The 12,267-nt window shown below is 45.2% G+C and overlaps 1 protein-coding gene across 12 annotated transcripts in view; it reads left to right on the top strand.

Annotated features, from left to right (window-relative positions):
• The window catches only part of RBFOX1 (RNA binding fox-1 homolog 1), a 2,042,166-nt gene that overhangs the window by 1,963,192 nt on the left and 66,707 nt on the right, over positions 1–12,267 (top strand). The window lies entirely within an intron of this gene.

Genomic DNA, 12,267 nt, shown 5'->3' with positions numbered 1-12,267 from the left:
GAAAATAACGACTTGTTTGCAAGCCTGTTCTGCCCTTTGCTATGTGATTTCAGGGAGGAGGAGGAGGCAAGAGAAGAATGTGGTTCTCCCCCGTTTAACTGGGTAGAGGAACAACGGGAAAAGGCACTTTGGTAGATATGAACATAGTCATCAAGTGCAAGGGGGAGAAAACCAAAAATAAATACGGAAGATAGATCACAATGTTGACGTGGAAAAACCGACGATTTCTCGGCCTGGGATGGATGCTCCGGGGTGGAAAATGCCCCACCCCGACCCCAGTTCCCAGAACAGGCTGAACAGTTAGGGTTCCCGTGGATTCCATCATGGTACCCCAGCTGGGTTGCCCCTCCTCAGAAAGACCCCCAGCCACCGCTGAAAACTTCTTAGCTATTTCTTAGGCTGTAAAACACGACCCTATGAAATCCCCCATAACTATGAAACTGGTCTTCATTGGGATCAGTGCTCAGCAGTGAGTGTGGGGATGAGGGAAGGAGGGCTGCTGGAGACCAGCTTAGAGAAGGGGTGGGGGGGTGATGAAAAGCCGCAGTAATGGGGATGTGATGAGGAGGAGGATGAGAGACAGAGGGGAATCCTCCCTGAGGGCCAAGATCAAGCGTCTCAATTCCCAAAGGCTCAGAAAAACCAAACTCTTTGCTGGGGGGCACAGGTTAGAAGCAGTCACCAGAAACCAAAAACATGACTCCGAGAGTCCCGCGGGTTTCTGAAGGTGCCAGGTTATGGGGGTACCCGGGTGTTCCTCCCAGCCAGCGTAGCACCTTCAGGAGCAGGTTGGGCATGCATTCAGTGCAGCGTATCTTCCTGTGCCCCGAGAAGCCAGCATCCAGCCATACTGGCAAGAAGTTGTTCTTTCTAAATGTATGGCCGTTGCCTCCTTTGGGCGGTATAAATGTGTGTGCACGTAGCTCGTAGAATTAGGAGGCTAGTATGCATTTCCACATGCTCAACCTTGTTTCATCCTCAAAATCTGCACCAGGTAGGTATTATAATGTTTGCTTTACAGCAGAGGAATGGAGGGGGTACTGAGGAGGAGTGTAACCCAGGATCCCACAGCCACGATATGGTAGATTTGGTTTTTGAACCTGGGAAGTTATTCAAAGATGGACTGCCTTTCTGGCTTCGTTTGACCCTAAATATCCTTGTCATTCCCTTGTCTCTCTTCCCTACCTTCTCTACCAATGGTGTTTTCTGGAGGAACATTGGCAATCCAAAACTTGACCACAGTTGAGTTCCAGAGGGTTATTTTGTTTTATTCTGTGACATCGTTGTCCTAGAGAACTGTCTAAGATAAAATGTTCCGTATCTGCGCTGTCCAGTATGTGGGCTCCTGGGACAGAGGCACTGCCTTTTTTATCTAATTTAATGTTAATTAACGTTACTCTGATTAGCCACGTGGGGCTAGTGGCTACCATATTGGAAAGCACGGCTCTCACGGATCATATGAAATATACATTTCTATTTCAGTTCTCTGTTCAAACTAATTCCAAATAAGGACGGGTTTGAATCAGTATAACCATTCTAAGGCAGCTTTGGGGGAAGTGTGTATTATCAATATGAAATGTGGGAATCTATCACAAATTCTTCATATTAAAATAGGGGAAGCATCCAGAGGCGACAAAGTTATTCAAAGCAGGCGCCAGCAAAGTACAGCCCAGGGGCCAAATCCAGCCCACAGCCTGTTTTTGTAAAGCTTGTGAGCTAAGAATGGGTCTTAGATACTTTGAAGGGTTGTAGAAACAAAACAAGAACTAAAGACAACATGTGACAGCAACAGAGGTGGCCTGCAAAGCCTAAAATATTGTCATTCCAGGCTTTACAGAAAAAGCGTGTTGATCGCAGATATAAAGGTTCTGTTTTATTATTGAAAATCCAAAATGACAAAGCTCTTCACTGTTTATACATTTTTTTCCTGAGTTTAAAAGTGAAAATTTATAATAATTATAGAAACTGTATAATGTGTGTCCAACACCCTTCATTTTTAAATTGCACAATCAATCATAGTACCTACACATTTTTCATCCCATTATTTCCATTGATGATTATGTCATGGGCACTTTATGAAAATATGTTGAGGGCCTCATAATATTCTATCATTTCACAATATTACATTTTAGTCACCCCCCCCCACTGTTGGTGGGAATTTTTCAGAAATCTTACAGAACTGTCCTTCTGTAGAGTAGTGTTAAAGGAAACAACAATGAATAGTTAATTTTCCTACCCCATCACAAAACAAAACAAAAACCTAGATTCTTCCAATAGGAATCTTCATGTGTTGATCCCGTAAGCAATGGTGTCCGGACAAGCTCAGTGAGTGTTTTGTAAGAACAGCCAATGCTGAGGCTTCTCCTTCCTCACCTGGGTGGCCAAAGGAGCTGTCGATCACTTCCATCTCGAGGCAACAATGCCAGGTGTGAAGATGATCCATTCCTCCCTGAGACACATTGCTGAGGTTTTTTGCTTTAGTTCTCCAAGTGAGCAATACCTTTTGAGGCTGGGCTGTTTGCCATTAACTGGCTTCTTGGTTTTTTGTTTTTTGTTTTTTTTTTTAATTATGTTAAGGTAGCTAACACACAGTACATCACTAGTTTTTGATGTAATGTTCAGTGATTCATTAGTTGCTTATAAGACCCAGTGCCCATCACCATACATGCCCTCCTTCATACCCATCCCCTGCTTACCCCTTCCCTTGACCACACACTCTTCGGGAACCCTTAGGTTGTTTCCCAGGGCCCAGAGTCTCTCACAGTTTGTCTCCCTCTCTGATTTCTTCCCACTCAGTTTTCCCTCCCTTCTCCTGTGGTCTTCCTCCCTTAGGTCCCACATGAGTGAAACCATATGATAATTGTCTCTGCTTGACTTATTTCACTCAGCATAATCCCCTCCAGTTCCATCCATGTCGATGCAAAAGTTGGGTAATCATCCTTTCTGATAGCTGAGTAACATTCCATTGTATATATGGACCACATCTTCATCCATTCATCTGTTGAAGGGCATCTCGGCTCTTTCCACAGTTTGGCTCTTGTGGCCATGGCTGCTATGAACATTAGGGTGCATGTGCCCCTTCTTTTCACTACATCTGTATCTTTGGCATTAACACCTAGTAATGCAATCGTTGGGTTGTAGGGTTAGCTGGCTTCTTTGTAGGTTTTCTCTTCCAGATTAAGGTACGTGTTCCAGTACAAAGTCATATGTTCTAGAAACAATCCTGCCATCACTTGGAGGGTCATTTTTGCTTGGTCTCGCTCTCTCTTTTCTATCATACACATACACCACACACACACACACACTGGGGCACACACATGGCCACCGAGGTTCATCTCCTCTCTGAGTGTGACATACACATGGCTGAAAGCCACCTCTCTTGTCTCTGAGGCCTGAATGGTTTGGCCTCTTTGGCTAAGAATCTAGCTTTCTACCCAAAAGCTGAGGATCCCTTACTTCTCAGCAATCTTGCAGGATATACCTGCTTTTTAGCTTGAAAATGTATGTGTTTCTCATGGTTCTCTAATAGTTGTACTCCTGAAGAAAGGTGTGTATAAATTACACCTTTGTAAATCAAATCCTATGTGTTTACTGACTTCCATGATTATTCCTGGGTTTGTGTTTTTTTTTTTTTTTCTCCCCCCATGGATCTTTAACTGGCCTTAGGTGTTTTAAACTTAAATTGCCCTTCTGCCTAGCCAAATAGCTAATCATCTGTAAATAATACCCTTACATGCAGTAAGGGAGATGGGTTTTAAAGGAACCCTGCTGAATTCCTCTGTAATGAAAATAATTCCTACTTGAGGTTATCTATTTTTTAAGATGCACTTTTACATAATGGATTTCCCCCCACTTAAGTGAATCATCCTAATAATATGACTGAGGACACGAAAGCATTAAGAGAAAGATTTCCACTCACAGCTCCGTGTCAGTACAATATAATCCTACAGATTCTCCCATGTCTCTGCAATTGGCCTGTTTTTCTCCGCCATCCAGACCTTTATCCCAGTGTGAAACCCCAATTCAACTTGTGTCACGAGACATCACACATCCTCTCACATGGCCCGATGAACAACACTAGCATCCAGAGTGTGAAGTAGGCCTGCCTGCTTTTCAGCAGACAAATGGAGTCAAAGCAAAACTCCAGAAAATTAGGCAAGATCACCTTATGCCAGAATGGAAAACATGTACTATTCATAATTTTGTCTTAGGAATGTTAACTTTTCATCAACGAAATGAATTAAAGTAATTACATGAACTACTTTGTTAGTTTTGAAATAATTTTAATTAATTTAAGAGCATCACGTTTGCTTTGAAGCGCCCACATCTAACCCCTTAACGAAGGGATTTGGTAAATGCTGGGGCAGAGCTGGTGCTCGCTCACCGCCTTCTCCCTCCTGGGGCCAGCAATGGAGGCTCCTCCTGTCTGGCAGAAAGGCACCTGCTTTAGTGTGAGTGCTATCTGCAAACGCTGAGTGCTCACTATCGAAAAACTCCAGCTGGAACTAGGAATGGAAAGAACATGTCAACTTTCTTCCAAAGGAAAGCGTTACCTCCGTTTTTTTATGAGTTGAAATACCAAGAGATAAATCTACAGTTCCATGAGTGACAAAGTCACTTCCTTTTTTTTTTTTTAAAAGATTTTATTTATTTATTTGACAGACGGAAATCACAGAGAAGCAGGCAGAGAGAGAGGAGGAAGCAGGCTCCCTGCTGAGCAGAGAGCCCGATGCGGGGCTCGATCCCAGGACCCCGAGATCATGACCTGAGCTGAAGGCAGAGGCTTTAACCCACTGAGCCACCCAGGCGCCCCCACTTCCTTTTTTTTTTTTTTTTTTAAGATTTTATTCATTTATTTGACAGAGAGAGAGGGAACACAAGCAGGGGGAGTGGGAGAGGGAGAAGCAGGCTTCCTGCCAAGCAGGGAGCCTGATTTCTAATTTGGATTAGCTAAAGCCAGCTCTCACTGATCCTTATGTCCATGTGAAGTAGATGCTTCCAAAAGCAGGTCGATGTTACCTCCTCAATTCTGTTTTCTTTACAATTTTATGAATAGACTTCAGATTACAATTTTAACATGTGCTTCCTGTAATTAGAGAAGCATGCAAATAAACACACAAACACACACACACACGTGTGTGTGTGTGTGTGTGTGTGTGTGTAATGATGTAATAATATCCCCATTTTATCCAAAAACAGACACCTTTAAAGTTACCCATACTGACGGCCTGGGAAGGATCTTTCCACATTTTCTCATAATAATGCAAAGAAGGACATACACACGTAAAATGGGGGTATTCATCATTTGATTGTATATGGAGGGGCGTGTTACACACATGTATTATGCACACATTACACATATTAATCATATTTCGTTTCACTTGATAGCAGGTTTGGGCTCCCTCCCAGTCAGCCGTCTGGGTATTTTCACGCTGTCCCATGGTGTGGATGCTCCTACAGCCGTTCCCAGTCCACACTCATTCAAACTACCTTCTTTTCCTAAAGCCTGCAGCAAATACCTTTACATATACCCCGACATCCCAGTGTGTCAAATCCCCCATCTAACTTCCCAAACACAGGATTGGTGGTTCCATCCCGACATCCTTGCCAGCGCCTTCATATTCTGCTCTTTCTTAATTTTGAAAATTGGATGGGTGAAGCAGAGCCTCTCAGTTCCCTCTCCTCTGCATTTGCCTTCCTCCTAGCGACGAGCATGACATTCACTACTATAATCGGCCTGTGCACATTACCTCTTGTGGATTTCCAGGACACATGGGCCCGTTTCTCTTTGGTGTTTTTCTGATTTTATTTAAATTCAATTAGCTAACATATAGTAGTACCTATTTAGTTTAGATGTATTGCTCAGTAATTCATCAGTTATGTATAACACCCACCACTCATCACATCACGTGCCCTCCTTCATGCCCATCCCCCAATTACCCCATCCCCCCGCCCACCTCCCCTCCAGCAACCCTCAGTTTGTTGCCCAGAGTTAAGAGTCTCCTGTGGTTTTTCTCCCTCTCTATGACTTCCCATTCAGTTTTCCCCCCTTCCCCTAGGATCCTCTGTGCTGATCCTTATTTTATTTGTAATTCAGATTGAGAGAGGATGTTCATTAGGGGGAATAACATGTGAAGAGCATAGATGTTGCAAATATTCCCTATTTGGGGCCTTTGATCTTGCTTACGTTCCAGTGTACATTTTTAAATACGCAGGCAAATACATCCGTCTTTTCCCTCGTTACAGCTTTAGATGCCACTTTAGGTCACAAAATCCCTGCCAGGAGCAAGTATTCCCTATTATTTTTCTAGGGCTGCCATTAAAAAATACCATAGATGGGAGGGGGCTGCTTAGAGAACAGAAATTTATTTTATCTCCCTTCTGGACGCTGAAAGTGTGAGATCAGGGTCCTAGCATGGTCGGGTTTGATGAGGGCTTTCTTCCTGGCTTGCCTTCTCACAACATCCTTACAAGGCAGAGAAAGCAAGCCCTTGGGTGTCTGTTCTTATACGGACACCAATCCCTTCATGAGGGCCCCACCCCATGACTTACCTTAACCTAATTACCTCCCCAAGACCTCATCCCTAAACAGCACCACCCTGGGAGTCAGGGGATCAACATGTAATTGTGGGGGTCAAGCTACTTTTCAATCCATGGCGAGTGCCATACCAGTTTTGTCAACAGGCAAAAAATGCATTTTCCAGCAGAAGTGTGTGCATGGTTTCATGTGCTTATCAATGCAAACAAGTGTATTTTCCCACAGTTGACAGAAGCCACAGATGAACTTGAGATCCATGTGAGTACAAGTCCTAACGTAAAAGGAAGATGATTGTTAATTCCCCCTAAAATGTTCGTTCCTGACCACGGGGGCCGGGGGTGGGGGGGAGATCTGCTATCACAGGCTCAGGATGCTAAAGGTTATCAAAATGCAGAGTCACTTCCTCATTTATTCACTTTTATGAAACTCAAGGGCGAGCAGTGGTAGCGTGGTTTTAATTGATGTATTGATTGCAGGTTTTATGGAAGTAATTGTGTGGAATTCATAAAACAATGATTTAAGTGGCAGAAACCTACATAAATCAGGCCTGCACTGTTCTACTTTTAGGTAATTGATAGAACTTCCTTTGGTGTCTGTAATTAAGGTAGCAGCCTAAATTAATTTATGGCTTCCTCTTTCTTCTGCCCAATACAGAAAGTGTCAGTGGACTGAGTTCAGTTGATAGATAGTGCACGTACAGGTCACTGTGTTACTGACACACTTTGCGAAAGTGTGTCGTGTCTTCTCTTTCCCCCTCCAGTATCTCAAAGCTCCACGTGGCTCTCAAAAGGCCTTTTCTAATATTTTCTGGAGGAATCACTTAAAAGAAGGATAATCAAAGCCGGGATGAGGGTCAGGCGAGAGAGAGAGGGTCACCTTGGACAAAACCTTAAGAGGTTCCAAAAAACTCTTGGTAGTCGAGAAAAATAATATTCTAATGCAGTATTTTAAAAAATTGAAATTAATGGGAAAAAATTGACAGTGAACAAAATAGCAAAATTTTCATTAACACAGGACGAGTATTATTAATTTTTTTTACCTTAGGGGCGATATGCTCAACATAGCCCTTTGCTTAAAGTTTGAGAGTCTGTTCATCGTGAACTTTTTTAATAATAATTTTAAGTTTTTAAAATATTAAAGTGAAGTATGATTTATCCTGATTACTGGGGGGGTTTTGGTGCCACCTCCTCTTAAATTTTGCACCCAAGGTGAGTGTTTAACTGGTCCTACGTTAGCCCAGCCCCCAAATAAAAAAAACAATAGTAACAATACTAATATTAACTCATGGTTATTGAGCCTTTACTTTCTGAAGGGCATTCTGCTAAGCCCTTCACATGAACTTTCTGCTTTAATCTTCACAAGAAAAGTGTAAAATATGATTATGCCCATTCTTGCTTCAGAAAATTTAGGATTAGAAGGATTAAGAAATGTGTCCACGGTGACCCAGCCAGATTAATTTAGAACCCAGCCTAACTCAATCCCAGGCCTCCCATCTTCACTGGTCTCTAAATGTATCCACGGGCAGCCACATGCTCTGCTCCTGGAAATGTCCAAGCAGGGAGGGGTCAAGGGCAGCTTCTAGGCAGCCATCCAGCCTCTGCATTCAGGCCAGCATTGTGCTTTCTTCTTCTCATCCCCGGATTGCTGGAGAGGCGGTTCTTCCGTGTCTGATCTGCCCGGTCAGGGATTGGCAAAATAGTTCTTTAAAAGGCCAGAGAGTAAATATTTCCAGCCTCGTGGGCCATCTGGTTCCTGTTGGCAACTACTCAAACTCTGTCGCTAGCTTGAAAGTAGCCACAGACACTGCAGAATTGAACAGGTGTGACTGTGCTTCCAATAACACTTTATGGACCAAAACAGTCCGCGCGCCAGATGCGGCCCGAGGGCGGCAGTTTCCGGACCCCTTTGCTAGGCTGGCATTCTTATCTGGAAGGGCCGGACTCCGGACAGCTGGCTATGATGGGGAGGAGATCAAGAGGGACCTTCTTTTCAATGCGCACCTTCATGGGTCTTTTGTACTTTGTGCCCTTTGGTCACATTCCAAAAACCAGTAATGGATGGTAGGCACGTCAAAAGATACCCTTCTCTTGGTACTGATCAAAGTAAGGTAGATACATGAATTCAGTCTAAATAGGGTGGATTGGCTGAGTTTTGCCCTCCTAACGAACACCAAACAAGTGTGGAGTTGGGGGTATCATTTTGGTGCTATTGGCTTTCTCCAAGACCGGCCGCAGCTCCACTGGGATAAGTGGTGAGACTCCATTAGAGTACTGAAGATGCCTCTTTGATAGCCTGGGCTGATTCTTGCGTCTCCGGCAATTTCCAATCATGCTGGTCTCGAAGGGCCTCCACAGTGGATCTTTCTCATCAGGAACCCCTGCCTTGCTCCTTCTAAGTCTGTGGCTCAGCGCTGTGGTGACAACACACCTGTGTCCTCTATGTCATCATCTCGGAAATAACTCCTCCCATTCTTTGCTCGTTTTCTCAGTCCTTTGATGGGGGAGGGGGTTAAAAGGCGTTACTTCATTTAACCCACTTCTATCAAGTTGTTTCTATATACCAGGTGCCTTTCCCTGTAACGTAAGTACTTCGTGAGCAAGGTGTCCGCTCTCTAAGAATTATTTTAGTTAAATTCAGTTCAATTAAGCAAGGCGTCCTTAAGTCAGACTCTGTAGTGTGGCGATCTCATGGGCGAGACAGATGAGGGATACGTGATGCTAATGCCTCCGGACTACAAACAAATTTCGCACGTCGATATTTGGGGGTCCTACCCGACAGGAGGCTTGCCCTTTGTTAACACGGCGTCTTGAATGCCTCTTGGTAGCTCAGCTAAACACTGACGTTCTCACCATCCTCCCGCGTTAACCGTAGACGCACTAGGCCACCGAACTCCCATTTGCGACACTGAACCCGCACACAGGGAGATTTTGAGACATTGACTGTGCCGTGCTCTGCCTGTCACCTCAGAGCACACGCCCGATCTAATGCCCAGCGACTGCTCACAGCTGGACACAGCTATGCAGCTACCCCCCCAACCCTGCTCCCCCAACCCCCGCGTCTTTCTGTCTCCATCGCCGAAGCACCATCTCTCTGCCCGGCACCGCCACCGGCCCCGCTTTCCCACGGCGTGGCACAGCATGCCGATGTGCGAGCAGCCGGTGTTTAAGAGTTTTGTACTCAGTCCTGTGTTAACTCATCTCACCCGGACTTCTTGAACAGCCTCTTGAACAGGCTCGGTTTTATTTTCAATCCACGCCCCACCATCGCCCCAACTGGGTCAGTGCCTTCATCCACAGCTGCAGTTGACCCCTGGACCCCTCTGTTGTGACTGTTTTGCCTCTTTAAAAAAAAAAAAAAAAAAAAAGACAATTTCAGGGAGGGAAACACACAAGTTGAACTTCCTCCGTTGTTTACAGAACAATCTGGAAAGAAGCAGCCACGTTGTTTACAGAACAATCTGGAAAGAAGCAGCCACGTTTCTGGCGGCTGGGGTCTAGCTCTCTTGGCACGTTGCTTATTAATCTCCATGCAGAATGGCGGCTCTTGTCTTTTGCAGATGGGGGTCTCCCTTCTGCAAAAGGCTGCCAGTTGCAAAACCTACCATCCCGTGGTGTGCCCCCAAACATCTTATTTGTCTTGATATTTCTCTCACAGAAATACATATGACAGATAAGGAGTCACTGGAGAATGGTTTGCTTTGTGTCAGACAGATATTAAAACAATAAACTACGTTGCCCTGGGATTCCAGTGCGCACACAGCCAGAGAACAAGGCCGAGACGAGATGTTTCTGGAAGGCAGCGAGGCAGTCGTTCTGGGGGAATTCCCTGGAAACACCACGTCCTATGATGGCGTTGACAGAAAGTACTTTTTAATGCTCACGTTTTTGTAAGACCAGCAAACACGCGGGTGCAGCTCCCTCGCTGAACTCCTGGGCCATGCCTGCCTTCCGCTGCCTTGGCAAAGAGGAGAAAGAAACCCTCCAAAGGGTTGGGCAGCTTGTTTTAGAGTTCATTTTTTTTTTTTTTAAGCCTTCGTCTGTACTTCATTTGCTTTCTCGAATGCATATAGACTTCAAATGGGGGAGGGGCTATTCCGTGTTCAGACTGAATATGAACTATTCTGGGGCCAAAAATAAGATCCTGTGTGTTTCCTGGAATATAAAAGGGGGTAGCTTGATGCTTTGGGGTAGGTGTGTACTCCTGGGGGACCAGGCTTTGCAAATGGAGCCAAGTCCTATCTCAAAGTCAGCATGGCCGGGAGTGAACAGCTTAGAAGGGGGAGTGAGAACAGCGAGTGACATATAATTCAGGCCCCGGAGAGGGGCTCCTTGGTGCTTCTTGCCCAGAAATGTGTCCAACCACAGAAGTGGCCCCCTCCTCCCCCCTGCCTCGTTTCTTTTCAAAAGCAAATCTCCCTGTGCAGTGCAAAGAATCACGAAAGGAAGCTGATCTTGCCTCCCTGGAAGGGAAAAGAGCCTGGCATAGTTCATTTAAACATGATAATTTAAACACTCGCTTCTCTCCAAAAACACCATTTTCTTAAATCATGTTTTCATTTCTGTAAAAGGACTGTCATGCCAGAAGCTATTTTATTGCTCCTGGAGAATTTGAGGGGAGTGTTCACAAAATGCAGTTTTTAGGACCAAATAACACACCACATATTTTCAGTCCAGTCTCCTTGAGTTTTGTTTGCATGCAGTGTAGACTCTGGAAGCCTAATTGCTTTTTATGTAAACACAAACGTACCAGGACCACTTCCGCAGGCGCACCTGCCCACGGATATATATCACGCCCAGGTTCCAAGAAGCATTTCCCAAAAGATTCTTTTCTGCTGGCAAACCCTAGTCCCCCAGTATTGGTTTTACACAATTCTCCCTGAGCCACCGTTAGTTCATGACAAGACCTGGATTCGGCCAGAGGTGGGTCTATATCCTCACAGTACACCAGCGGTTTGACCTTGCCCAAATCTGATTGCTGGGAGCGTACTCACGACTGCCCGCCCACTTGTGACCTTCCTTGTGTGAAGAGTCATTCAGGCTGCTTGAGGCACTGTGTCCCCTCAAATCATCGGCTACACTTTCCCTTTCTTCCATAGAAGCCACCTTCTCCGGGACTTTTTTTTTAAGTTCACCGAAGACGCTAGTCTGGTATGTTTACGTTGGTCTAGTGACTGGATAACTGATTTCCGAATGGTTTCCCTCTAGCCTGTCAACGCTGGGGGTTGGGGGAGAGTTCCAGCTCAGGTACCAGGCAGGCAATCCACAGATCCCGATGGCACCTGTCCTCGAGTTTTGCATGGCGTGTGACTCAAAGGGTTGGGATTCTGGTAGAAACTGATTCTCCAAATCCGAAGGCCCTAACCCTGGGCAGCTATTCCCACAGTGGTGGCTGGAGTTGCATCGTGTACCCGTCCTGGGATCCCCTGCCGGCCCCCTTGGAGGGCGTCACCTGCAGGAGCGCCAGCAACCCCAGAGAACCACGGGAAATCCGTCCCACCACGTGAAGCTAATTTATCTCCCTTGCCTTGTTTGCTGCGTGGAGAGGCAATTCACCAAGCTCGCGCTTCCAGCCACCTGTTAGCCAGATCATGAATGATTTAACAGTTGAAACTTTGCTATATATAGGCACTCGATAAAGTAATTATTTATATAAATTATTTGCCTTTTGTCCCCCCATGGCTACGTGATGAGAGCTAAATTGACACTGCTACAGGTGTTGTCAAAGGAATC

Source organism: Lontra canadensis, unplaced genomic scaffold (assembly GCF_010015895.1).
Source record: "Lontra canadensis isolate GAN:19392208 unplaced genomic scaffold, GSC_riverotter_1.0 scaffold143, whole genome shotgun sequence".
Classification (NCBI taxonomy): Eukaryota; Metazoa; Chordata; class Mammalia; order Carnivora; family Mustelidae; genus Lontra; species Lontra canadensis.
Note: the sequence above shows the minus strand (reverse complement) of the source record. Positions and strands in the feature narration are given on the sequence as shown.